Source organism: Podarcis gaigeae (assembly GCF_964106915.1).
Source record: "Podarcis gaigeae genome assembly, chromosome: 3".
Classification (NCBI taxonomy): Eukaryota; Metazoa; Chordata; class Lepidosauria; order Squamata; family Lacertidae; genus Podarcis; species Podarcis gaigeae.
In genome coordinates, this window is record NC_139680.1 from 37,282,351 (window position 1) to 37,310,016 (window position 27,666).

At 40.5% G+C, this 27,666-nt stretch overlaps 1 protein-coding gene across 1 annotated transcript in view; it reads right to left on the reverse strand.

Annotated features, from left to right (window-relative positions):
- B3GAT2 (beta-1,3-glucuronyltransferase 2) overlaps positions 1 to 27,666 on the reverse strand; it is a 154,575-nt gene that overhangs the window by 86,102 nt on the left and 40,807 nt on the right. The window contains exon 3 of the mRNA XM_083730747.1: positions 3,973 to 4,025. The gene's annotated coding sequence lies outside the window, so the exon portion shown is untranslated. The remainder of the gene's footprint in view (positions 1 to 3,972; positions 4,026 to 27,666) is intronic.

Below are 27,666 nucleotides of genomic sequence, written 5' to 3' on the forward strand. Positions count from 1 at the left end.
TTCCAAAAGGAAGTAACCTGTGCACAAGCTGGAACTACTAGTTCTCAATAGTCCAGCCTCCTGCTCTCACAGTGACCAACCAGATGCCTAGTATAGGAGGCATGCAAGGAGGACACAAGCCCAAGAGTACTCTCCCCTTCATAAGCATTGTTGCCTCCAGCTGTGGAGGCAGCCATCCAGGCTAGTAGGCATTGATAGTCTTATCCTCTATGAAATTGTTCAATCATCATCTAAAGGCACCTAGGTTGGTGGCTATGAGGGAACATTAACTATGCACTTCATGGGGGTTAAAATTCTTTCTTTCTTTGTCCTGAATCTTCCAACACTCAGCTTGGATGTCCATGAATTCTAGTATTATGAGAGAAGGAGAAAAACTTTTCTCCATTCACTTTAAAGCAGGCACTGTGGCTGCTTTAAAGACAGAGAGACAAAGCATGTTGTTGTGTCACCTGTTCTGGGCCAGCCCAAGGGATTTTGCTGAACAGAATCATAACACTGTGGAGTTGGAAGCGACCTTAAGAATCCTCTAGCCCAAATAGTAAATGCCTCCCCCTCCCAAAACAATGTGTGCAGTACCTGTGATAGGATGGGCAACCATCAGCTAAAGCCTGCAATGTGGGAGGGAAGGTGCAGTTCTTCAGCCTTTAGAACTTTTAAATAATTGACACAGCCAAGTTTCTATACTCAGCCAAGAGTTAAAAGGGCCTGGATTCCACTGCATGCTTTTAGCACAACAGCAAGCTGGTTTGCACATAATGGTAAGCCAAATCGTGCCTTACCACGAACAGACAAGTCTGATAGTTCCAGGAGATGGCAGCTGCTGTGCTCCTCTCCTGGTCCTTCTGCTGTGAGCTAAGACATAGATTCATTTGGCTTAGCATGGCATCCAAAATCCTAGTTTGTCTTGCTCCCGACAAACCATGAACGGCAAACCTTGGTTACAGATGCGATATAAATATTTATTTATCTATCTATCTATCTATCTATCTATCTATCTATCTAATGGCACAAACTGTTGCAATAGTTATAATAACTGTGTGCATAATATATTCCCAGAGATGAAACACTGTAAGCAACTGTGTGTCTACATTGCATTTATTGCAAGCAAGTTAACTGAATGCTGAAACAGTCTAATTTGTTGGCAAACTAACCTTTGAAAAGACATTTCTCTAAAATGGATACCAAGTCATTTCACCAATATAAAAAATTAACCAGAATTAGAAAGGGAAAATATTGACAGTGTGTGGAAATCTAAGAAATCAATGTTTTAAAACACACACACGCACTATTGACAAGTCGATTCTGTGCATTTCAGTCCTGTTTTTTTTTTTATCAGGTGCTGAGGAATCTGAAGAGACAAGATATCTGTAAACTCAGGATTAAGTTTAAGCCTGCTATATGACAGATTCTCTTTCCATGCATGATTTTCTAGCTTAATATAATCCTGGTTGTTTACCAAGTTGAATAAAAAAGGCCTGTCTCCTTTACTTCACTTATTATTATTCTACCAGTGGGACATATGGCTCTTGCAGCCTTATTACAGGAAACAAAATTGTTTCATCTTCAGGAATCCAAGCATTTCAATGCAAGCAACAGGGAGCCTGTATGAAGCTGTAATTTGCAATCTGAATCTAATTTCAAACTTCATCTCACCATAAATGAAAATTAATGTAAGAGGGGACTCCCTGTATCACAAGTACTTTCCTCCCGAAATGTATTTTCCTCTGAGTTCACCCCTGTAATTTAATTTTTTGAACAAATAAAAATTTGAAATTGATGGATGTTTTAACGTCTATTGCATAATTTCATTGTGTACCACACTTTGGCAAATTGCATTTGGTTTAAGATGAAAGTCATTTCGTGTATTATGTGAAGCAAGATTGCCAGATCAGTGATAGAACTAGATGTTTCTAACATCACTTTCATTCAGAAGAAAACTTTTAATGGAACATATGTGTCAGAATGTATAGAAGCACTGGGATTAGAAACATAAATTAAAAGACTGCACGGAATCCTATGTATGGTTAAAGTTAGGTACCTATTGGCATTGTGGGTTAAACCACAGAGCCGATCAGAAGGTCGGCGGTTCGAATCCCCGCGACGGGCTGAGCTCCCATTGTTCGGTCCCTGCTCCTGCCCTGTCGTGGGGATTCAAACTGCTGACCTTCCGATTGGCAAGCCCTAGGCTCTGTGGTTTAGACCACAGCGCCAACCGCGTCAAGCTGGTGCATAGATGCCACTAAATAGACACATTTACAAATACACAGCACCACAGACCCAGATCCTGACCCCAAGTACATGGTCTTATAATTCTGCAACTTTCTGGATGTCCAAACACTTTAAGATGGCAACTGTCCAAATTATTTGGTTTGAATTGGTTGCAGTTGCACAAATCTGAACCTGGAGCAAGCTAGCACATGACATTATTGTCATGGAAAGGAAGGGAGTCAGAGAGAAAGGAAAGAAAAGAGCAACTGTCTTGGATTCAGACCCCTGAGACGACATGGGCAAGTTAACATCTCACAGGGTTGTTATGGAATAAAATGGGATAACCCCTTGAGTGCTGCCTTGTGTTCCTTTGTGGAAGGTTAGGATGCAAATATGGCAAATACAAACATGCAGCTGTGAAATGGTAACTGCTGAAACAAAAGGCATTTTGCATCCCAGGCTTCCAGAGCGTTGTTTCTAACTTTCAGTTGTCCTTTGGAGAAAGAGTGTTAGCAAAGCAGATCTGATGTGCAGCTGAACTTTTGAATAGTCACAAGTATCACAACTGTGTTGTAGATTAGCCTCATGTATTTTAATAAACAACCTTTCCTTCCCCTAAGCTGGGCAGTATTTGTTCATCAGCAAGGGAAAAGGGCAACAATCACAACCATTGCATCCCTTTTTGTTTAGGCACATATATTACTGCTCAAATGAATGCTCATTAGCAGCAAATAACCCTTTTGATGATTCTTGACATCAGCATAGCTGTTTCTGTAAACATGTAAATTTCTCTATACATATGTATTATGCTATTCCAAGGTTTGCTTTGTCAAGGCAGACAGATTAGTTAATAAACGTGCATATCACCAAATGAAGTCAGAATAACACAAACTTTCCATGCTAACTTTCAAGCTTTCTTTCAATGCAATTTAATAGCAACATATTAAAAAAACACACACACCTCAGACAATATCCCTGAACAACTGAGTTTGCTTAACCATGAAGCTCAGTACATACGGCTGAATCAGAGACTTCTGCTTGATACTGATATAGGTCACACAGAGACCATGGCTACATGTTATTTCTTGCCCCTGGGGGGCAGCAGACTATTACTGTTAAGGGGAGCTTCATGCTGATAAAGGAGGGGGTGGAACCAAAGAGCTTTTTAGAATTTCTGTTCTATGCGTACACATAATTTGCCTGCTATGTGTTCAGTACTCCTATAAATAATCAGGAAAGTCACCAGGGGCTAGCAAAAATTCCTCTCCAAAATGTATGTCAATGCTAGTAGGATCAACCTTCTTAACAGGATTTGTTTTCTTGATGGCCTATGTGTAAATGTCCAGATTACTGTAAAACAAATGTCCAAACCCTGGTTATTCCTCATATGGTAGTAAGGAGGGAAGTGTGCCCTTAAATAGAGATCCAGTCTACAGCTTATGAGCTCACAATACCCCTTTCATTCTGCAATTACAGCCAGTGTGATGTAGTGGATGACAAACAACAAAATGGCATAATTTGCAGCCCTGTGTGATATAGATGTGGCTGGAATATACCATTCTAAAATGCAAATGGGGAATGAAATGTTTGAGCTTAAAGGATTCCCTATTTATAGGAGTCTAGTATGCAAGAGGAGGGTGTTTTGTGTTTTTTTAACTTTGTGGGATACCATTTAGATATTTAGTCCCGCCGTGCAACAGGGATATATGTCTATCACTTTATCCAATAGCTGTTGGATCTAAACATTCTGGGTGTAACACTCACCTCTTTCTCGGAGGCCTTGGGCAACTCATTCAGTTTCAGCCTCAGCAACCCATCTGTAAAATGGAAACAACAAGCTTTCATGTAACTACGTCCTTTAAATTTGGTCAGACCCAGATTATCTATGAACCACCTCTGCAATTTTTCCTCCTGTATCTTTCTAAGTTTATGCTATTTTTTATTTTATTTTTTAAAAAACTGTACTCAATGCAAACATTTTTCACATCAAATGCTCTAAAATGCATCTATGTTAAAACAGAATCCTCCCACTTACCAGTTCTGTGTCTGTCTGGAGTCCCATATGTTAGATGTAATGCAAAACATGTTTGCCACTTTTGTAGCTATAGCTGCATCTATCTATTTATCTTGCACTCCACGTACTAAGACACTAGCACTTGAACTGGCATGTTTCTTTGCCAAATGATTTTCAGTTTTGATAGGAGGACATTACTGGTGCTGTAGTGGAACAGGAATGCAGGTGGCGGTGCAGCTCTGAGGCTTTTCTTCTTCTTCTTGAGAGCAGGAGTGATGATGTAATCTGCTGCTGGAGTAATTGTGGGCTCCCCTTGCTCTGGCAGGTGAATGAGGTGATAATGAGACTTTCAAGTTTCAGTGTTGTTTGTGACAAATTAGCATGGAAGAAGCCAGAGAATGACAAAAATATCTAACAGACTTCTTTCATGGAGTTCCTGTTTCATACTATCAGTTTAAAGGGTAACATCCCTTTGCAAATTTGTCTGCATTTCTAATTACAAGCTAAAGGTTGGATTTCAGCTGGCTCAAGATCTGTGCAAGAAGTCAACATTTCTAATTAACACCTTTCTGCAAGATGTCTACATTTCTAATCAAAAGTTAAATGTTGCATTTCAGCCAGCTGAATTTCTTTTTCTAAAGCTCAAGGTATTTTATAAATAGAATCTATGCAATCAGCAGCAGCACTGAGTGCAGCAGAGCTTACTCCCAGAATTGCAGTCATGACACATGGTTGTTTAGGGATGTGAAGCCAAAGTCTCCCCAGGATTCCACTATACCACTCTTTGCATGCTCATTATTCTATAATTGTCAGCTAAACCTAATACGTAAACTGGATGTTATGTTATATACTGCTGCTCTTTGGTGTGTATATATATGTATCAAAACAGATATCTACATTTTTGGACTTGACTTGTTGTGCAAGGCTATGGAGGCTACCATGCTGAGCTCCTGCACTTTGATATTTGACACTACACCAGAGGAAATTGTCATATCACAAAAGGAGGCTCACTGTTGATCCAGTGAGGTGGATATCTCTCTTTAAGAGGCACCAACAGATTTGGAATGAAAATTCATTGATGAAAGGAAGTGGCAGGGTAGAGTCCTGAGCTGCGGCAGAACAGCAAAGGCAGCCAGGGGCAAAGGAAGTGCTCTGGGAAATAGGAGCAACTTACGTTGGCATTCACAGAATCATAGATTTGTAGAGTTGGAAGGGATCTTGAGGGTCATCTAGTCCAACTCCCTGAAATGCAGGAATCTTTTTCCCAATGTTGGGCTCAAACCCACAACCCTGAGATTAAGTCTCATGATCTCCAAACTGAGCTATCCCAGCTTCAGCTAAGTTTTACTCAGCAGAGATCCACTAAAACTAACAAGTGTGACAAAGTTAGGTACATCTATTTCAGTGGGTCTACTCTGCATAAAACTTAGTTGACTATCACCCTTCATACAGAGGCCCACTAGGCAGGCTTGCTTTGAATATCACAAATCTTTGTTCTAGCAAGGACACTCTAGCAACTGCCTTCACTGATGAATGCAAGAACATCACAAGTTGGTCATAACGTTGCATCTGACCATGAGAATCAAGATATCTAATGGAGCATTTCATTTGGGTCTGTTTGTTTGTTCTGTAAACTGGCAAACACACAACTCATTGACATTAATGGGAGATCACAGAAGGAAAAGAAGCATTTACAAATTAACATTTGTGGTGCAGATCTGAAAGGACAATTTTGCCCCAAGCTTGAATAAAAATGAACTTTAGGGGAGGGTGCATGACTTTGCACCTCAGATGCTACTGATGAAAATATAAAGTTGTGTGAATCACCGCCTGTCAACCATTTGGTTATTCTCTTAATGCCCCCAGTTCAAGATCTCAGAGAAGACAGAAGCAAGCCTACAAATCTGGTAATGGTAGTTACCATTACCATTAATGGTAATTAATAGTTGGTAGTCTAAAGAAGCAGAAAGGGAAGCTTGGGTGCTTGTTGGCATGCAGGCCAGGAGAGGTCTATGTGATTGCTCACATCAATCTCCAGCCTGGAGAGTAAACAGCGATAGGAATCTTCCCCAAGGTACAACTGGAAAACAAGGAGATCATTCAAAAATACAAATTGCTGTTCAGTTTACATGTGACAGCCTTCCGGTTAGGAAGATTTCGTGACTAATTTAGGAGAAGAGGAAGGAACAAAGCAGAAAGGTTGTGCATTCCTCCCAAAAAAAGAAGGAACAAAGTTTGTTGTTAAAGCAAAAACCACATGTGTCCAGATGAAGTGTGCTCTATCCTGCAAAAACTCATGCCACAGTTGCAGTTAAATGCTAATTTGCCTGGTTTCCACACCACACTAAGCCAAGGTCTGGTTTTGCACCAAAGTGCAGACTCTCTCAGAGGAACTGACATCCACTTTCTTCCTTTCTTCCTGGTTTTTTCTGCTGCTGCACCATCTTCCACTAAACCAAAGGTTGACCTTAGCGTTGCCCAAACTCAGGCTTATAGTATGTCCTCCCTAGACGAACCACAAGCTTGTCACAATTTATGGTTAGTCTCAAGAGAGCTTACTCTTGAGTCTGGGTTTGGATGGCACACTAAGCCAAATTTGGCTCAGTAAAGCATGGCAGCAAATGAGGACCTGGGAGGAACAAAGCAGCTGTGAGTTCATCTCTTAGAACTCAGATTTCTCCTAAGCTAAGGCTTAGTGCAACATGCAAGGCAGGCCACAGCTTTTGTTACCAGAGCCTAATGGAAATCCTCTTGTAGAATTTGTCTGTAGAGATTTGCTGCTAAGGAAAACACATTTCAAGTAGTGCTGCTACAAAACTACACATTCTCTTCCTTCCGCTACCTATTTTTGTTACGTCACTTGAAACTTCACATTATTACATTTATATCCTGCCTGTCCTCCAAGGAACACAAGGTTCTCCCCCATTTTATCATCCTGTGCTAAGCTGAGAAACTGAAAATGCTAATTCCTATATTCCAGAAATTTGCGCATTGAGTTATTTATTTATCTATCACATAAACTGTGTTCTTTTACTATTTATACATGTAATGCATTGGCACCTTCCTCTTCCTCTGGGGAGCTCTGAGAAACTTGGGTGGAGCTCCCAGGCACTGTTCAGGCACTGTTCAGAAGAAGAACTCCTTAGCTTTATGAGGTGGCAACCCTGAGGTGGTATCCATCTAATGCATCCCATCAGTGCAAGGATGCATCAGTGCACAACAGGGCTTTCCCCCTCAACTCTCCTCAAATCTGTTCCAGAGAGTTAAGGGAATCCCTAGAATGGATGGGGGGAGAGGGGGAGGAAAGTGGGGGTGCCCCTTGGACTGATGGGAGACATTACTCAGGACTACTTTGGATATAACCATAAGCTTTGAATATCAAGGACTAACAGTTCCAGAACAGGAATGTGGCAGAATAAATGAGTCATGCCTACTGAAAATGGCTTGAAATCCATCGTGTTTTTGCAAATGACATGCAAATCATTTTTCAAATTAGCTCATTAGCTTCCCTCAATGCTGATAAGGTTATTCACCATGCTAGATTTCCATAAAATCCAGTTTTAGAGTTGCTTCTGTTCTGCGCCCCAGGGAAAGGTAAATTGTTGTTGAAAAGGGATATTCCTAATCCAAACCAGGTACTGACTCTCCAGTCTCACTCCATTTCTTTTCCTTTACAGTAGTCTCTTTTGCATCTACGCACACACACACACACACACACACACACACACACAGGTATTTGTAGTATCAGGTGTCGGTAGCCTGTCCTTATAACGGCTGCAAGCCACTCCTTACCTGGCAATATATAGGCTTAATTCCTTTACCTTTCCAAGTGTGTCCTTATGAGTCTAGGTTATCCTACTCTTTTCTGAAATCTTTCTGGCAATCTGGTGCTGTGAGCTGAATTCAGCCTTCCAGGTGCAGTCAGAACAGATTTACAGCATGCAATTGTCACCACCTTGCTTTTCAATGTGATACTTTCACAGCTTCTTTCATTGCATTTCCCCTCCTCTCCCTTGGCATACATTCTTGCCAATGCACTGCTAAGATGAGCAATTCTACCTTCTGAATTTTTAATCATTGCCGCTTTCCATCTTTAGTTGTCTGGTTAACTATGGTGTGTTTTAATGTGTATGGGTATTACTGAAGCGAACAGCAGAGAGGGACATGAGCCTCCCCCAGACCAGGGGCTAATGTATCTTAGTCTAGTTAATGTCCCTGATTTAGGGCTAAGTAAAATGTTAGAAATTTCCTATATAGAAAACACCTTGAAGTACCAAGAAGTGGAGGGGGGAGTGCAAGGTGCACATAGATCATCACACAAACTTGTGTTTTTGTGTTCCCATGCAGGCAAGCTATAGCCAATCTTAATGAAATAGGTGCATATGTAGAATTCAGAATTAGTTTAAGCTGGAATTGATGTAAGCCTGGATACTTGGCTCATGAAAGGAAGGAAGGAAGGAAGGAAGGTTTTATTAAGTGAGATCATTTCTCCACCAGATTTTGTTTCTAAAAAGGAATCTGGGTCTTGAGAAGTCAGAGTTGACAAAGCTACAGCTCCTTTTATCTTGGACTGCTTTTCTGCTCTTGCTAAACGCCACACCATTTAGTCACATCATGTTAATTAACTACCTACCTCAGACGAGATTACCAAATGTTAGCAAAGAAACAAAAAAAGTCAGCATACTGAAAAGCAGTAGAATAAGTGTATTTGCACACATGCACGCACGCACACAAAACACAAAAGGAAGGAAATCACATTAGAAGTACCTCACTTTTGAGTTAACAATGTAGAAAAAGTATTAAAACAACAAGGCTGTGCTGGTCAATGTTTTGGGCAGCTGGCAGCAAAGATCCAATTGAATGAAATAATATTATTAAATGGTAGAAGATATTTACAAGAGATGAGTGAAGATGTAATTAAGAGATGAGGAACATGTATTTGACCCCAGTTGCCTTTAAGGTTTGAACATTGGGAAGATGGAATGGTCTCCACATGTAAACCATGGCAAAGTGGATACTAACGACAGGAAGATAAAAGATCAAGTGAAATACCAAATATAAGATATAAAACAGAGGTCAGCAAACTATTTCAGCAGGGGGGTGGTCCACTGTCCCTCAGACCTTGTGGGGGGCTGGACTATATTTTGGGGAGGGGTGAACAAACGAATTCCTATGCCCCACAAATAACCCAAAGATGCATTTTAAATAAAAGGACGCATTCTACTCATGTAAAAACACGCTGATTCCTGGACCATTTGTGGACCGGATTTAGAAGGTGATTGGGCCGGATTCGGCCACCAGGCCTTAGTTTGCCTACCCATGGTATAAAACTTAGATTTAAAATGCAAGTTGTGGAATGATTAACTTGCACAAGGATGGAGAAGTGGTGATTAAGACCACAGGAAAAGCTGATACTTGCAACCTAGGTTATAAAGTCCTGAAGAAAAGTGGGTGCTTTATATGAGCAGCTTCCTTTATGTTTTCAGGTAGGATTGTGATATTGTTTAGAATGATGAATGCAATTCTAAGGTGTTTCAGTTAAGGTACATGCTTAATTTCATTAAATAAGAAGGAATTTTGTTAGAAAAATTACATTCCTGTAGTTTGATGTGCAATAAAATTCTGTATTTGCCAGCCTTCCTTTCTAGATGCCAATATCAATGCTCATTGAAAAAGAAGATTATAAAACCTGCCTGCTTTATAGTATATGCGATTCTAGATTACGGTACTTCCTTCAACAAAATGTTCAGAATGAAGCATCATAGCTGGGTGGGGAGGTAAAGAAAACCAAACAGTCATATTGATTTAAAGTAAACAAAAAAATGTTTAATAGGAAATACAGTGGTACCTCGGGTTACATACGCTTCAGGTTATATACGCTTCAAGTTACAGACTCTGCTAACCCAGAAATAGTACCTTGAGTTAAGAACTTTGCTTCAGGCTGAGAACAGAAATTGTGCTCCGGTGGCGCAGCAGCAGCAGGAGACCCCATTAGCTAAAGTGGTGCTTCAGGTTAAGAACAGTTTCAGGTTAAGAACGGACCTCCGGAACGAATTAAATACTTAACCCGAGGTACCACTGTAGATGAAAAAAGACTGGGGGAAAGGATTATAAATATACATAGCAGAATGGGTGAGAGAAAAACATTGGCTAAGTGTGTTGGAACTTGTCTAAATATATATGTATATTCTTCCTATTTCACATAAGAATGATTGGGAAAAATATGTAGGCTCCATTTTAAAATATGGCTATCCTTTCAGGCTTTTGCTAATGTTTACTGCCGATCAAAATCTGTGGTTTAAGAAAGGAAGAAACAAAAAGGATGGTTAAAGCCATGTAGCTGTCTGGAGCAACCAGCTCAGAGCTCTTCATATACTGAATTCACCTGGGGAAGAGAGAATAGCAAAGGCTTGGTTACCTATGATGTCATCCCAAGGTGAGGGGGAGTGACATAGGCAAAGCCTTGCAGGACAGCTTACTCTGTGGTTTTAACCCCTTTATGCATTAATTCGATTCAAATATGCTGGCTATATGAGGCGGGTTACCCTACAGTGTACACATACATCTCTGGAACAAGAGAGAAAGCCAAGGAAAAGCAGCTCTTACACTGCTGGTATCTTACACTGGTATCATGTGATGGGACTCCTTGCTGCTTACAATGTTGAGGGTAAGCTCTACTTAGGGGCTCTAAATGCAGGCTCGTTGGGTAGCAAAAGCATCTGACTTAAAGTTAATGGAGTTTTGGAGGTCAAAGTCTTGAGCATGTTCTCAACAGACAAAAGAATCAGTCTTCTTTTTAAACCCTCATTTCAATTGCCAGCAAAGAGATGAGATTTGTACTCTTTAACAGTTTGAGTGCTAAATAAATGTTATCCATTTTATGGAAGACATAAAGAGTAGGAGGCTGTGAAGTTCATTAATTATTTTAATCACAGGAGCCATTTAACTGGCAACGATGTAAGATACAGGATGATGCATACTCAAGGACATTTTGTTGTAGCGTATGTAGAATTATATTAGCTCAGCCGACCAAGGTTTTAAAAGCTTAAATTATATTGATTCCCCAGTTCTAAGAATATTCATCAACAATATAAACTACAACCAGGAAACTGAGAGCTCTATAAGATGATAGAAATCAGTGGAAGAAAGGATGATTTCCTATGAGGATGTATTTGTGTCCTTGCACCCTGACACAGGTTTTCCCTGGCATCGTCTACTGAAGAAAATGGCTCCCAAGTTAGGGCGCCTGTGATGGAGAGTTTTTTCTGTCTTATACAGTCAGATCTGGCTCTGCCATGTGGCTGGGGAAAGGGATGTTGTTGTTGTTTTCCAAATAGCGCCATAAGGTGGGAAGAGATGAAGGCAGGAACCATTATTTAAATACTTGGCCCTATTGGGTGGTGGCACTGGGGCTGGGCTTCAGGTGGCCAAATATGTTAGTCCAGCACTGCCTATAATTCCCTGCATATACTTTGTGAACCCAGAATTGGAAGAGATCAGTAGGACATCTCTAGGGCCACTTCTGAGATTAATCCATTCACAATTGAATCTACACAATTTGGACCACGCTGTGCCACCTACAGAGAGGATGTGCAGCATAAAGGTGGGTGTGCCGTTCTCAGAGGGCAAATAGCTTGAGCATCACTAAGGCAAACCAGCCAGTTTACTTACATGGGCACAGAGGCATGCTTGGAAAAATGAAGATGGAGTGCTTCGCAGCATGTGTGGGTGCCCAATACACATGTTTCTTACATAGATTTGCGCCCCATTGTAGCACTCTAACCACTGCATCACTCAGGACTGATTCCATGGCACTTGACCATAGGGCTATAGATGGCCTAATTTATTCTTGTTTCGGAAGAGCCTCTTACACAGCACTTCTGAGTGCCATGCAATTTTTTTGTAAGGGTTTTTTTTGCCAGCATTTTGATTCCTGATATCCAATGGGTTTGACTGATGAATGTTGCCACAGGGAGCAAGTAGGTAGATCAAGCCAATGCTATTTTAGAAATTGCCTATTCAGCTGTAGCCACCCAGGGGAATAAGAGCAAGCAGAACATTAAATGTTTCTTTTGAATGGAATATTTCACAGCACTGAAAGCTTCACTTTTGCTGGCCACTTGTTCAGACCAAGTTAAAAGAAGAAGAATGGAAGGTCCGTTTGACGATATTATAATGACCCAAGTGACCCACAAACTGGCTGCATTCCTCAGATGGCTTACTCTGGAGTAATGCCATTTTTCAGAGGGCTATTCTAGAATAATTGCTTTCAGGATGCTCTGAATTCTTTCTGCTATCCCTGTTCTTCACTTGCCAGGGTTCTCTTGCACTGCTTAAGGTTTTATTTCATATTATGCCTCATATAGTTTTGCAGCATCTTTAACTGCACACATTAGTCTCCTCTCTGAAAATACATTGAATAATCCTGGTCCTCAGATAAGCACGTGGTGTTAATCTTGATTCGCCACGAAAATTAGCAGATTAGTCGTATTCTCTTTCTGATTAATTGCACGAAAGAATATCCCTTCCAAATGTTGAATACAGATGCTTAGGAGCTTGCATGGCATTCCATTTCCTTCTGCTGCACGAATTCCTTTTTCACATCCCTTACTGTCAGTTGCATTTCTTTTGCCAAAAATTTTGTTTCTTTTTGTTCACATTTGGGCAAGATGTCCATTTTTTGGGAGGGAGCCTTCTTGTCCTTGCTAACTTCCTATATAAAAGGCAAGAATATTTGTTTCTGTTGGCATTTTCCCCTTAGAAGATAATTTGGAATGAATGAAGCCTATATATGGTTTTTTTAAAAATTGCCTCTCTAATATGCCCAGCCATCTGTTAAAAACAAAAATGCAGGCACTGGGAATAATTTGGGAACAAATGGATTTGTTTGAATCCTTGCAAACTAAAAAAATACAGGACCACCATGAGTAGGATTTTATTCAGTTGCACAATTATCAGTAGATAGAAAAATATGATTTGGGTAAATTGAATCTATCTTAGAGGCAAGTAATTTTAGAAAGTATTGTACCACACTGCATTTGAAATAAAATGGTAATCAACTGTGCCTGGCAGGCTGGCATAAAATTCCCCATGAGTCAGGGGTTGAAACAAGTTGCTGGCATAACCTAACCACTTTTTTTTTGCAGAGCTTTAATTTATATAATGCTTTTTTCATTACATAACCATGAACAGTTTTCCCCCCTCCCCCTTAAATTCCAATGTTGATGACCCTGGCTCTGCAAAATCTACCCAACTCCCAGTCCATTTAATCAGAGGTGTACATGCATTTTCACTGGCAGGCCCTAACATTATTTCCCTCTCTAAAACTATGTTATATCTGTCAAGGCGTCATCAAAATGCCAAGAAAAAGCAAGTGGATCATGCATGAAAACCAGGGCGATTGACTTGCTGCTGGAATTTCGTGAGCTGCGAGTTTGAATTAGTGTGTTATGCCATCGCTGTGCTGCAAGCTTGGAGGGGGAAAATGATAGGCAAAGGCTTTCACCTGATAATACGTATTGTGAAACAGAGTGGATCTTGTGCTTGTTATGAACAAACCATATATAGAATAAGAATCTGTGCAGCCTTCTCTCTCCATCTTTCTCTCTTTCTCGCGCACACAGTGTTCCATAAGGTTAAGAGCCCAGTATTCCCCATTTTGCTTCTCAGTGAAGCAGTGCATTCTTGAGTGCTGATGCCAAGCATTCTTCTCTCTCCATGCTGAGAAATGAATCATTTGACATTTCAGCATGCTGATGTGAGAGGCATGGATACATTTTCCCTGTGGTTCTGCATCAAATGTTGGAAGCTGGATTGAACCTGTTGAGAGACGTAGGCAACCTGATTCCTAAGGTGTAGAGAGAAAAGAGCCTCCGGGGAGCTCGATCGTCTTGACTGCACATGTTTTGCTTTGTGACCTTTTCATAAATGGGAAAAAAGCAGCAGCTTATGCAGGCAGTACAGGGTGCCATCTTTTCCCCCTGGTGCCTCTGCCTCCACCCATCATCCTTGGTGCACAACACCTGCTCCATCAAAAAGGTTTTAGGTGACCTTCACTTCAGATGGTATTTGGGCATGATAGGCTGGGGATTGTTCACAATTATCCCTGTTGCCTGCATAAATGTTCATGAGCCTCTCGGGAAGATCAATAATAAGTGAAAGCAGAAATGATTCTTTACTTAATGTACCTCCTTCTCCAGATTCCTCACTGTTACAGCAGCATACACTGTAGCTGAGAATGAAGGAACATTAACACATCCATGTCTTAATCTTGATCTATATACGGTTGTCCTTTCAAGTGATTTTTAAGAACCCATTTAACTTAGGTTGCCAATAGCTTTGTGTGAAGGCCCTCGTATATATTTTACAAACACGCAGGAAGGTTCCTCCACATAGTAACTCTTCTTCTCTCCTACTTCTACATTGTCCCCCTCTGTACTTTTCAGTCCATCTCCTATGAATTATAGCCAGAGAAAATGTAATGCGTGTACACACTATAGATTGTAATGGGAATTAAACATGCATAACTCCACGTCACAAGATTGCATCTTGGTACTTTGCAAGCTTAGCAGAGAGTCAGTGACCCAGCCACAGCTCTAAAGGCAATGTGTTTTTCTTTTTAAAAAGCAACATCATATTCATGTCCAAGAATGCCAGTTGAATCTGGTTCCTCCTTTTCCAGTCTTCAGTCCCTAGAATTAAAAGGCATTCATACTCGCTCTCATTCTGAGTCAAATGAAACTTCTGACATCTATACACTGGTGTTGCAGAATATGCTAATTTGCTTCCACTCCATGGTTCATGCCAATCTGTGCTATTTGCTACCAATTAAACCTCCCTTGCCCCAAACAGCTTTCACCTTTAACATGTTGGTTTTACTTAGCTTACAAGTCTAGAGGCTTTCCTCAAATATAAGGCTTTGGCCCTGTGTTTTTGTATTTATGTTGCAGGGAGGGAAATCAAAGGAGATTCGCTTGTATGCAAATGAGCATTGTGGCCAATGCAGATTTCACATTCACAATTCAAAAGTGAATAAAGCAACAGCTGCCATTTAGAGTGCTTTCATGGGGGAGTTTATTGTGGAATCAGTGCTGCTCACCACCAAAACTTTTTCACAGCATCCACACAACATTGTTCTCATCAAAATGCCTCTTTCTTTCTTTCTTTTTGCATTTTAAGTACTCAATAAAAAAACTTCTTACCTCCAAAAATCCAATATAAGTAAAAGATAACCCACTATGCACCCATAGACACCACTAGTGTGGAAGCACAGTATATTTTTGTGTGCATGTGAGAGAGATGTTCATCATGTTCATGGCGACATTTGGAGTTGGAAAGCGTATTATTATCATGGAGCTAACTGGTAAAAAGACCCCAATGTCACTACTGCCATTGTTCCAGTTCCTTCAGACATTGCAGGGTTTAATCATTTTGATGCTGAAGCCACAAGTCTGTCCTGTTAATTGTCTGCAGGCAGTAAGAAAGAGCCAGTGGTCACTGTTGCCATTAGTGTCAAGCTGAGTAGCAACTCAGCTGGCCTCCATGGGGCAGTTGGGCACGATGACCAATTGGGGGGGATAGGTGGCAGGAAGTCCATTCTACAACCCGGCCAGGTCCAAAATATTCAATCCCCTTTTCATGTAAGGCCAAGACATAGGCTTGCCAGCTTTGAGAGCCCAATAGCTTGAGGCAAGCATTCCTGCACAGGCCAGCCCACGTTTCACTCAATAAACAGGGGGGCTCTAGCATCTGAGACCATAAGTTTTCCTGACACACACATACAGTGTGGCAATCTACAAAGTGGTGGACATTGAAAAATAGGATATAGATTAGCACCTTGCAGAATCCATTAGGCGGAATGAATGATTGCCCCTCTTTTAACTTCCTTTCTTTGCTATGATGCTCAAGCTTTTATCTTAGTTAATTGCTGCTTGTATTTTAATGAGCAAGAAACAAGGGACAAAGTAAGTCCCTTCAACGAACTCCTCTGGTGTTTAAAGAAAATGTCCTTTTCCTTGATAGTTGATCTCTGCTTGCATTTTGTAGGCAGCGGAAGGATTGTGAAGTGGTATGTGACAGAATAAGGTTGCTTAATTAAATAGAGCAAATCTAATGTTTTAATGCTCGGTGGGATGAATGGTGCTATTTTACTAAACCCTCTTGCCATTTAGAAAATCCCCCTGGATTTTTCTCCCTTTTGAAGATATAGATTATAACATCACAGAACAATGCCTGGCTGTAATCTATCTTGTTAAACTCTAAAGGCAGGTTTGTTCCAATCTTTTTGGAAAGAAGAATTAAGCTGATTAAACTGGTGCCAGAGAGAGAGAGAGAGAGAGAGAGAGAGGGAGGGAGGGAGGGAGGGAGGAGAGCAACACCGCACAAGAAAGCAAAACAGAGACAAGAGGTAAAGTCTCAAACTGGTACTGAAATATGCTATTATCTATTCCGCCAGGCATAGCACATATCACTAATGCTAGGTTATCCACATTCAGACATGGCAGAGCTGGACAATCAGTGCAAGCTGCTGAAAGGTACACTGCACCACCAAGACCATGCATGACTCTAGTGATACTAGCATATTCATGAATACTCCTAAGTTCAGAACCTGAGTAAACCCCTCCATAAATGGTTGAACACCATTGGTCTGAGCCAAGTCACCATCCACTAACAGCACTAGTCTGAACTGAACTTCAGCTTAATAACTCTCGTCCAGTCCATTACTGCAATCAGACACCCACTATCACACCTGATGAAGATGAAAAGGAAAAATAAAGTTGTGTGTCATCTGCGCATTGTTGATAAGATGCTCTAGAACTGCAGATGGCCCCACTCAGTGGTTTCATGTACTGTACATATTAAATAGTATGGGGGTGATGACTACCAAACCCGTAACATACATTCCATGAGATCAAATCTACTAGCACCATCTTCTGAGATGACCATCAAAGTATGAGTGGAATCACTACAAAGCAGTGCTCCCCACTCCCATCTCAGAAGGATATCATGGTCAGTGGTGTCAAAGGCCACTGGGAAGTCCAAGAGAACACAAGAAAGCCACACGCCCCATCTCCCTTCCAACATAGGTAATCTCGCACGGAGACCAAGATGGTTTAAGTACCAAAACCAGGCTGAAACCTAAATTGAAATGGATCCAGAACATCAGTTTGATCCATAGGAGCCAACTCATAGGAGCCGAGGGGGCTTCACCCCCAATAAAAAAAAATTGAGGGGGTACCCCCACAAAATTCATGGGCATTGCCATTCAAATGGTGTGCGTGAACCACATCATGTGATCAATTATGCAGAGCATGGCTTCTGCCCCCCCCTATTTTATTCATTTTGGCACCCCTGGTTTAATCTAAGAGGTATAAATCTATAGATATATACTGTAGACATAGATATAGTGCATCTGTATATAATAAATCAGTATATGAGAATGGTTTTCCTCTTTTGCCATGTTTTTGGTGTTGCCAAAAGTAGTCACTACGGGTGGCCCTGACTCAAGACATCATTCTGCACAGCGCCTCACAATCAGCACTAGGCAAATGTTTGAGAATTATATTATTATAAATGTAATACTCCATGTGTTTATTGAAACTATGCTCGCTATTTGCCTCCCAAAGGTGTTTAACAACCTATTTGGCATACCACATTGTACATTTATTTAAAAATTAATAGCCCCTACAAAATTGTGATAGGAATATAATTTCTAGGCTATTCACTGCTTTCCTCTTTTAGTGAAATAGTTTAGTGACAAGTGGAAGGAAAAGGGTGAAAATGTGTTTAATTTGCATCAACTTGCAAGCTAAATACTCCGGCAGAAACTACTGGAGCGTTTTCCTCCCTCTGAGTTAATTTCTTTGAAAGGATACTGAGGACCTTATCCTAAAATATCATTTCTAGTTACCCTATGCAATTCCATGCTGAGCTATTTGCTGAGCAAAAACATTATTTTCAATCGCATGGCTAATGAAATGTGCTTTAACATGACAGCAAATTGCCTTAGGATTTGAAAATTACATTGTCTACAGATTTCATTTGTGAGAAAAGGTCAAACATTACTAAACTCAAAGGAATATATCAACAACTGCTAGCATAATTGTTTCCACACTATGAATAAATCTGAACAAAAAATTGAGTAAAATGGGGAAAAGGTTTAGATTTAATTCTCTTTTAAATCCTTTCCTAATTACACATATTTTGTTCTGTATTCTGTTAAATTGACCCAGAATGTGTTATTCTTTCAGTGCTCCCTAACCAACAATAAGCAAGAAATGTCCTTTATTTTACTGCCAGTTCTTCAGGATGAATTACTTTAAAATAAGAGCTGGGGTGCTGGTTTTTATTATAGCACTCCACTCAAATTCAAACTGAGTCTAATAACTATATTCTCACTTATGCTTGCTCTATAATGAACAGGGTGGACAGTGTCAATTTGAGGGCAGAAGTGAACATTCCAACATTAGACTGTAGGATCCTGTAGGATCTGTGACTTTGGAGAAGTTAGGCTGGAGATAAGTGAAAGAGGCCAACTTCAAAATGCAGAAGGAGCAGTGGCAGACCTTGGGGTCTTAAAATTAAGGACACCCTGGACATAAATAAGTACGTGGCAAGAAAAGGCTTTCTCAAACCTATTTTAAGCTGCAGTCCTAAACACCCTCACTAGAAAGTAACTCCCAGTGAACTCAGTGGGACTTCTGTTGGAGTCAATATCATAGAATCATAGAATCATAAAGTTGGAAGAGACCACAAGGGCCATCGAGTCCAACCCCCAATATGCTTTGGACTGCACTATTAACAAAACAAAAGCTAAGCTCTGAACTCAAGTCTATGTATTAGAGCAGCAGCATAATCATAAACCTTCAGTGCCAATGATTTGGGAAGAGGGGTTGTCCTGTGAGGCAGAGGCGTGTCACACTGTTAAGTTGTGAGTGAACATATCAGACGACGCAGCGATTCTTCAAACAGCTCTTGTTTATTCACAGACCCAGAACAGAACAGAACTGAAGGGTTCAGCCAGACTGCTTATATAGAGCTCCACTACAAGGCAACAGTAACAACTTTCTGTAACTATCCAATCACTGAATGTCACTTTCAATTCCTTATTTGCATATGTGGACCTGAGTGAAAACTATCTACAGTATCCCCCTGCTGGCCCAGGGTGAGAACTTCAGTACATCACACACACAAGAAACTTTAGAGGGAGAAGGCAGTAGAAAGGAGGCAAATTCTATGGCATGGTCATCCACAGCTCCTAACTCTGCTTCCGTAACAGTCATGGGTAGTTGAACTTCTCTCAACCATGCATATTTGCAAAAACCCCAAGGAAGTGAAATTTCAAGAAACAAAATCACCCCAGCCCACCCTACCTGCTTTGCGTTCTTAAAAGATTAAGGGCTTGCCTGCCATGCTGCATCTAAAACACTGAACAGGCTTATACTGTCAATGTTTGTTTGCTTTTGCATGTGAAGGAAGTAATATTACTTTAAAGGATTGCAGGTGCATTCTGAAGAAAAGATGCCTCACCAGGAGGAGCCTAGGGATATTATGTGGATGTGCTAGGTGAGCATCTTTACTTTCTTGCTGCTTAGCAACATCAGTGGAAAGCTGGTCATTGTATGCCTCTGACCAGATAGGCCAAGGCCCTGAGCTTATGAACCACATGCAAAATCCAATAAAAGCTCCCTCTGCTTCCCAGAAGCTAATGACTGGTTTATTATTATAGCATAATGCTAACATTGTTTTGCCTTTGTAGCTGGCAAGGAAAAAGCTGGCACCAATTTGGGGAGATAAATATGGGCAATTTTTTTTTTGACTATTTGCAATCAACAGTTGTTCATCTGAGATCAGGGAATATGGATAGGGGCAAGTTTACCCTCTCTTTACTTTCATCTGCCTGTCTGTCCATGCCGCTAATGTCCCCAATGTACCCTACTCACCTTGGGTGTGAGGTTTCTGCCTATGCTGAAGCTCTGTGTGTGGACCTACAATTAGTGCTACCATGACCATGACATGAATGCAAATTTCTCCATCTACGTTACCAATTTCCGCTGGATCATCTGAAAATACTTAAGTATTCTTAACCCTACTAAAAGAGTGGTGTAATTCCCAACCATGAGCGTGTTTTTTGACCATATATAATAGACGTCAAGGAGGATGGTAAAGATCAAGAAGCGGCAGAAAAGCATCAGGTTGCCTGTCATTCAAAAATGCACTCATATTCTTCTCTTTTCTTTTGAAATATATTTCCTGATTTATTGTAGAGCAGTAAAAATGTTACAAGCTGTTTTCAGTGCTATCTGGGATTTTCAATTGGTAATAAAAAGGAATATTGAGAACAATCTTATAGAGCTGTATAAATACGTACAGGGCAGTCCATTTGAAAACAGATATGCAGGATAGCATAAAAGCTACTGTTGTCTCATGCTAGCTTCATTTTACAATGTACTTGCAGTTTATAGACTGTATACAAACTGAATAATGCTAGTATTTCACTGATATATTCTGCATCTCTATCTGTTTCACTTTCATGATCATCCACAGGGAGCTCTCTGTGGACTCTTTATTAATATAATCACTAATAATAATAATAATAACAGAAGCAGCAGCATTTATACATCATCCAATAGCAAGGCTCTCTGGGCTGCTTACAAGAACAACAGAATATCAAAATATGAATCAAATCCTTATATCAGAACATAAAATCCAGCATAAAAACCAAACAGTAGAGAATAACATCGATGCAGATAAACCTTCAATACAACAAGGTTCACAACAGCATAAAATATTTTAAACAGATATTTAAAACTTCAGAAAGTATTTTCTTTTTTTAAAAAAAGCTTTAAATTGTTTTTAAAAGCTTGAGAAAATAAGGACTTCACCTACATCTGTTGTTAAAAAGACAACAAAATAAGAATCAAATGAGCCTCTCTAGGAAGGACATTCGACTACTAGGCTCTATCACCATTGAAAGGGTCCTTTCTCCAGTAACCACTCACTGCACTTCCTTTGGGGTAAGCATATAGAGAAGAGCTGCAATGTTGAGGTGCAGGTAGATTACATGTGGGCGGTGGCAATTCAGCCTCAGCAGAGGATGATTTGGGGCAGTGTGAGCGGTTCCACCTCACAGGGAGCTGAGCCTAGGGCGTGCTGCATGGCACCATAATTATGACATAGTGAATTGAACAGAATGGAAGACTAGAGGCAGAGGCACGTGCCAAATTTTGTCCTCACACAGGGCACAACTGAAATTTAAAAATCCACCCCTTGCCCTGGGCCGTTTAGGACGTTAACACGAACAGTTTGAATTAAGCCTGGAAATAAACTAGAAGCCTGTGTGGATAATGAAGTACTGGTGTCTATTCACAGTTGTTGTTGTTGTTGTTTAGTCGTTTAGTTGTGTCCGACTCTTCATGACCCCATGGACCAGAGCACGCCAGGCACTTCTTTCTTACACTGCCTCCTGCAGTTTCGTGAAACTCATGCTGGTAGCTTCGAGAACACTGTCCAACCATCTCGTCGTCCTCTGTCATCCCCTTCTCTTTCCCAACATCAGGGTCTTTTCCAGAGAGTCTTCTCTTCTCATGAAGTGTCCAAAGTATTGGAGCCTCAGCTTCAGGATCTGTCCTTCCAGTGAGCACTCAGGGTTGATTTCCTTCAGAATGGATAGGTTTGATCTTCTTGCAGTCCATGGGACTCTCAAGAGTCTCCTCCAGCACCTAATTCAAAAGCATCAATTCTTTGGCTATCAGCCTTCTTTATGGTCAAGCTCTTTCTTCCATACATCACTACTGGAAATACCATAGCTATACTGACCTTTGTTGGCAAAGTGATGTCTCTGCTTTTTAAGATGCTGTCTAGGTTTGTCATTGCTTTTCTCCCAAGAAGCAGGCATCTTTTAATTACGTGACTGCTGTCACCATCTGCAGTGATCATGGAGCCCAAGAAAGTAAAATCTCTCACTGCCTCCATTTCTTCCCCTTCTATTTGCCAGGAGGTGATGGGACCAGAGGCCATGATATTGGTTTTTTTGATGACCATATTTACGCTCTCCTCTTTCACTCTCATTAAAAGGTTCTTTAATTCCTCCTCTCTTTCTGCCATTCACAGTAGGGATGGGCAAATCTGTCAATTTTGGTTCTCATTTTTGCTGTCTTAAGTCCAGTTCTCCACATTTTCATATTAGGCATTTAACTTGGATGGTTTATAATTCCAGCTGAAATTATTTTTAGTTGCTGCTTTTAACTGTTTTTTGTTTGTTTGTTTATGTTCTATTGTTCCTGGATATGTAATAAGCCAGACTTGGAATTTATTTTCATGGAAACCTTTTAAATAATAAATACACACATCGACAGGAACAAAACGGAAACTGCGCGTTGAGATAATTTCTAGGAACCATTGGTCAAATTTTAAAACTATCTGTAACTTTAAAAAACAAACACATGACACCCCTCATGTTAGGAGGAACAATGTATTCTAACTATTCCCTGCAGCGTGGAAAGAGCAGCTTCTTGCTAAAAAGTGAGGAAAAAAGTCACCCTTGACAGCTTGACTCCGCATTCTAACCATATACGTTCTGAAATTTAAGTGGAAACAATTCAGTGGAGACTGGAAGCATGTCTTTTTCAGAATGCTGTTCAAAGTGCTGGACATCATACTAGAAGACATATTTCAAGGTTAAAAAAAATAATACTCAGGGCAGCCTTTGCAATAAATACGCAAATTTAATAGCGCTGACAACAGTTGCATTTTAAAATACTTACCCAATGTGAGGCATACATCTAATGTTTGAAATATGAAAAATTAAAAACCTGTCCAAGCTGCACAGGAAAAGGAGAAAGAGTGAGGAGAATTGTGACACCTGTCATGTCTATTTGCAGCTCCTTTTTCTTCCTCTCTAAGTCAAACTGACAAGGTTTTGGATCTGGAAAACTGAAAACTCTCAGACGGAAATGCACAGCCAGAGAAAACGAAACACTGTGAAATCTCCTTTTGCACATTCTCACCATCCGAGGGTTATAAAATTAAATTAGTCTAAGGGCTGGAAAGTGTTGATTGGTCTCAGTTCTTAAGCCTGTGTCTCTGGGGCAGGTGGGGCAGCCATGATTAATTGAGCATGTCTGAACAACTTGTCTTTCAGGGAGCCCAAGGGAGGTGTCTGGCTCCAGTTCTTGAGTAGTGTGGTTTAGGAATACCAGTTAACTGTCCAAAGGGAGAAGGGTGAAAGGCAGATGGTGAAGAGCAGAGAAAAGTTAACTGTGCACACTGAGAACAACCTAGCACCTCCCTTCTGCTCCCAGACCCCGGGTCAATGCATCCACCTGACTGGGCCCTGTGCAAATAAAATCCAAGCTAGTAAGAGCAGCTAGTGAGGGCGGATGCCACCCCACACAGGGTCTCCTGCTAATGGAGTCACACTTACTAGGAGGGAGAAAGGAAGAAGCATGGCAATCTAGCACTCCTACCAATGTGCCCACACAGTACCAACCTCCCTACTCCCTTCCTCGCCCTGCCAGTAAGCTGCACCACAGCTTCCCCACTGACTGCTCCTGCAAGACAGTAGTCGCAGCTCACCTTTACTGACTCTCTTAATGGTCTAAGTGGCAGCAGTGTTATTATGTAGGCCTGTTCACACAACATGCAATGGACACATGAAAGGGGAGCAGGATGATGATGGTTGTTTATTGGATTTCTTACCCACCATTCACTATAATGTCCCAGGGCGGGTTACGACAACATAAAAATACAAAATAAGTTTAAGAAACTACAATCAGAAAAATAAAGTGGGCTTTAAAATAAAGATACAGTGGTACCTCAGGTTAAGAACTTAATTAGTTCCGGAAATCTGTTCTTAACCTGAAACTGTTCTTAACCTGAGGTACCACTTTAGCTAATGGGGCCTCCTGCTGCTGCCGCCACGCCGCCGCTAAGCGATTTCTGTTCTCATCCTGAAGCAAAGTTCTTAACCCGAGGTACTATTTCTGGGTTAGCGGAGTCTGTAACCTGAAGCGTCTGTAACCTGAAGTGTCTGTAACCTGAGGTACCACTGTAACTCAGGTGTCAAAGACCAGGGTGCTAAGCCATACCTCATCAGATTAACATGAGCTCTGTGCATATGATCTATGCCTCAAATAAATGACTTATTTGATGGTCAGTCAGAGACACAAAATGACTACTGTTTTGCACAATTCTTGTTCACACACATTTTCTAACGCTAATTTGTGTATCTATCTATCGATCTTATCTATCTATCTATCTATCTGTGAATATGAACAGCAGTACCTACTATGGTTTTCTGAATATTCCTTTTCCATACAAAGATAAAATCTGGCCTATGTGAAACAAATATTTACAATAACCATTAGTATTATTTTGTGTTGCAGCTTAATAATTTGTTCCAGTGATATATAGAGACGACAAGTGTCTCCTCATGGTGACTTTGAATATTAGGTAATATAGCTAGAGATGGCAGCAATCCAAACAAAGGAAGCAAGGGAGGATTTTAAAACACAATTAACATTGTCATCTAACAGTCATTTCCTAGAGTCATTAAAAAGATTTCTTCCCAGTTCACAATTCAAACTGTGGGCTGGGGGTGGAGGAGGCCAGCCACCCCATTTTTTCTCTTTCACAAATTGCCCAAGGCAAACCTGTAACCTTGTAACATGCATCATTCTCTACCAGATTATTTTGGGATAGATTCGCAACAATAGCTCAGGACTTGCTGAAATCCTGGTCATTTGAAATGCCATTTGTTCATCAGCACCAAAAGAAGCTTAAACAACTTCAATAGAATGCCGCTTTAAAGTGTGTGGCATCTAGACAGACACATTTCAGTCCAAACTGATTTGAAATGGCAGCTTTAAAACCATGACAAAGTGAAGTCTATGTGAGGACAAGAATGCTAATTGACTCTGAATTGAAGTTTCCTTACCATCTTTCACTTTTTTTTATATAGCTGCCAAGATTAATATAAGATTGCTATAGATATGCCTTCTTTCAGAAAGGCAAAGTTCATTCTAAGATTCCTAATTCGCAACTTTCTACATCTTGAAGTGTTATTTCAGTGGTGCTAAGGATCTCTTTTATCTTTATCAAGCACATCCAACAATAGGGTTGCCATAGTTCAAATAGAGCTGGTTTTAAGGAAAATCAGCAAAACAACACTGCTGACATGGGTTGCCATATGTCTAGCTTTTCCTGGACATTTTGCCAATTTCCAGACACTGCTTCTCACGGCAGTATTCCGGTTACATCCAGGAAATTCTGGACCTATGGCAACCCTAGAAAAGTATCCATCTCTCATTCCCATACATTCATTTTCAACTACTACTGGGGATGTAGTACTGGAGATTAGAGATTAAATATTCCATGCTCTGCATTAATCTATCAATCAAATGAAATGTATTGCTTGAAGCCATAGGTCCATGGGCAATGTTCATTCATTCATCCCATGTCCAGAATGGAAATCAATCCAGCAAATACGATTAATATTAATTGCTGTTGTTGGTTTCAATCTGCAAACAATACATACTGATGATATCCCTCCCCCATCTGTGTTGCATTTATTTTGCACTGAATGGGGTGTAATAACATAATGGCAACATAATTAACTTACATGTTATGAATTATGATAAATTACATAATTTCATCACAGTGGACAGTGATAAAAATAATGTAGTTTTTGGCGGAAGGCAAGCTGCAGCAGAACGGAAATAGTGTTGCATGCGGCAAATAGAGGAGAGGAAATGACACTTTCTTACATCCTTATCTCAGGCAAGTGGTATAAGGATTGAAGTCTATTTTCAAACTCTTTGGTTTTCCAGTGAACTGGCTAACACTAGCACCTGATAAAGCAGCAGTCATGAGCTTTGGCAGAGGGAGGTGGAAAGCAGGAAGGAAAAAAATTGGTACCCCAGGTGTTAGGATTGAAAAAAACTTGATTAGTTTTTGTTTCTAGAGGACGACAGATGGTCTGAAACAGGTTTTGCAGTGGGGCAGGCATAGACAGAAGTAGTAGTTTTAAAGAAAGTACTGTTTTTATTCCAATATCGCTGCCTTTGTTATTCATTTTCAGAGAGGGGGGATGGATCCTTCCTTCCTTCCTTCCTTCCTTCCTTGCTTGCTTGCTTGCTTGCTTGCTTGCTTGCTTGCTTCCTTTTTTTAAAAAAATCCAAAATTGTCCTATCTTACCTCACAGAAGAGCAAAGCTGTCAAAAGAAAACTACAGAATCTTGACTGGCATTTGAGGAGCAATGGATGAAACTAAAATACCATAAGTTGTTGTTCTTGGCAGGCAGATAATATAGTTCTGTACAGAGTTCCTAGTGTATGGTTCTAGGAAGCTTGCCTTTTCTATATGAAGAATCATAACTGCAATATGGAATTTTGAAATAATGTAGATCCAGAGATCTGGAGAGATAAATCATAGGTTCTACACACCATATACTCTGTGCCATGAAACACAATTATGCTATCCAATGCTTACTTTTGGGACTTATGGGCTACAGTTGGTCATGACATCTGCCACAAGATTCCCCTGTGGGGTGTGATGTTCACTCAAGTCTCCTGGGCTCATGGGCTTCCCTTTTCTTCCCATTTAGTAATGTGGATCATATCCCCATAGTATTTATTACGTCTTCATTATTTCAATTGATATTATGTGTTTCTGTGTATAGTCTGAAAGGTGACCAATGACAGTACCAACAATAAAACAAATTGGAAAAGTCAATAAGAACATTTCAATAGTCAATTATTATTTTTAAAAGGAGATACCAAGGACATCAGCTTATGATGGTCATGGTGAGGGGGTTATCTATGGTAGGACACTTTCATTACAATGCATTGAGCTGAAGACCTGATGCTGCAAACTGTCCAGTCTCCATTACCCTGTTCTTTCTTTCTTTCTTTCTTTCTTTCTTTCTTTCTTTCTTTCTTTCTTTCTCTTTCTCTTTCTCTTTCTCTTTCTCTCCTTTCTTTCTTTCTTTTTCTTTCTTTCTCTCTCTCTCTCTCTGCCCCCCATTCCCCTTCTTATAACCTTCACTTGACCTATTCTGGCTGGCAACAAAAGGCAAAATAAATGAGTTCCAAATTAATAACGAAGAAATAATGAATGACGATATGACATTCAGAACTCATGTACTGCTCTGTCATCGGTTTCTTTAATATTAATGAATTTAATTAATGAACCACATTCAATTCAATTTTTCATTAGTTACAAAACAAATGCACACCCTTACTGGAGATGACCTCACTCAGCTATGCAGGTCAGCCATTGGAAGAGCCAAACCCAGAAGACAGCCCTGGTGGGGCTGTATCCAGGGAGAGCAGAGGCAGCAGGAGAGTCAGGAGAACATCCCCAATGGTAAAGAGATAAAGGAGGCCACAGGCAGCTTGGGGCACCAACTTGCCCTCGCTCAGGAAGACCCAGTGCGGGCTGGGCA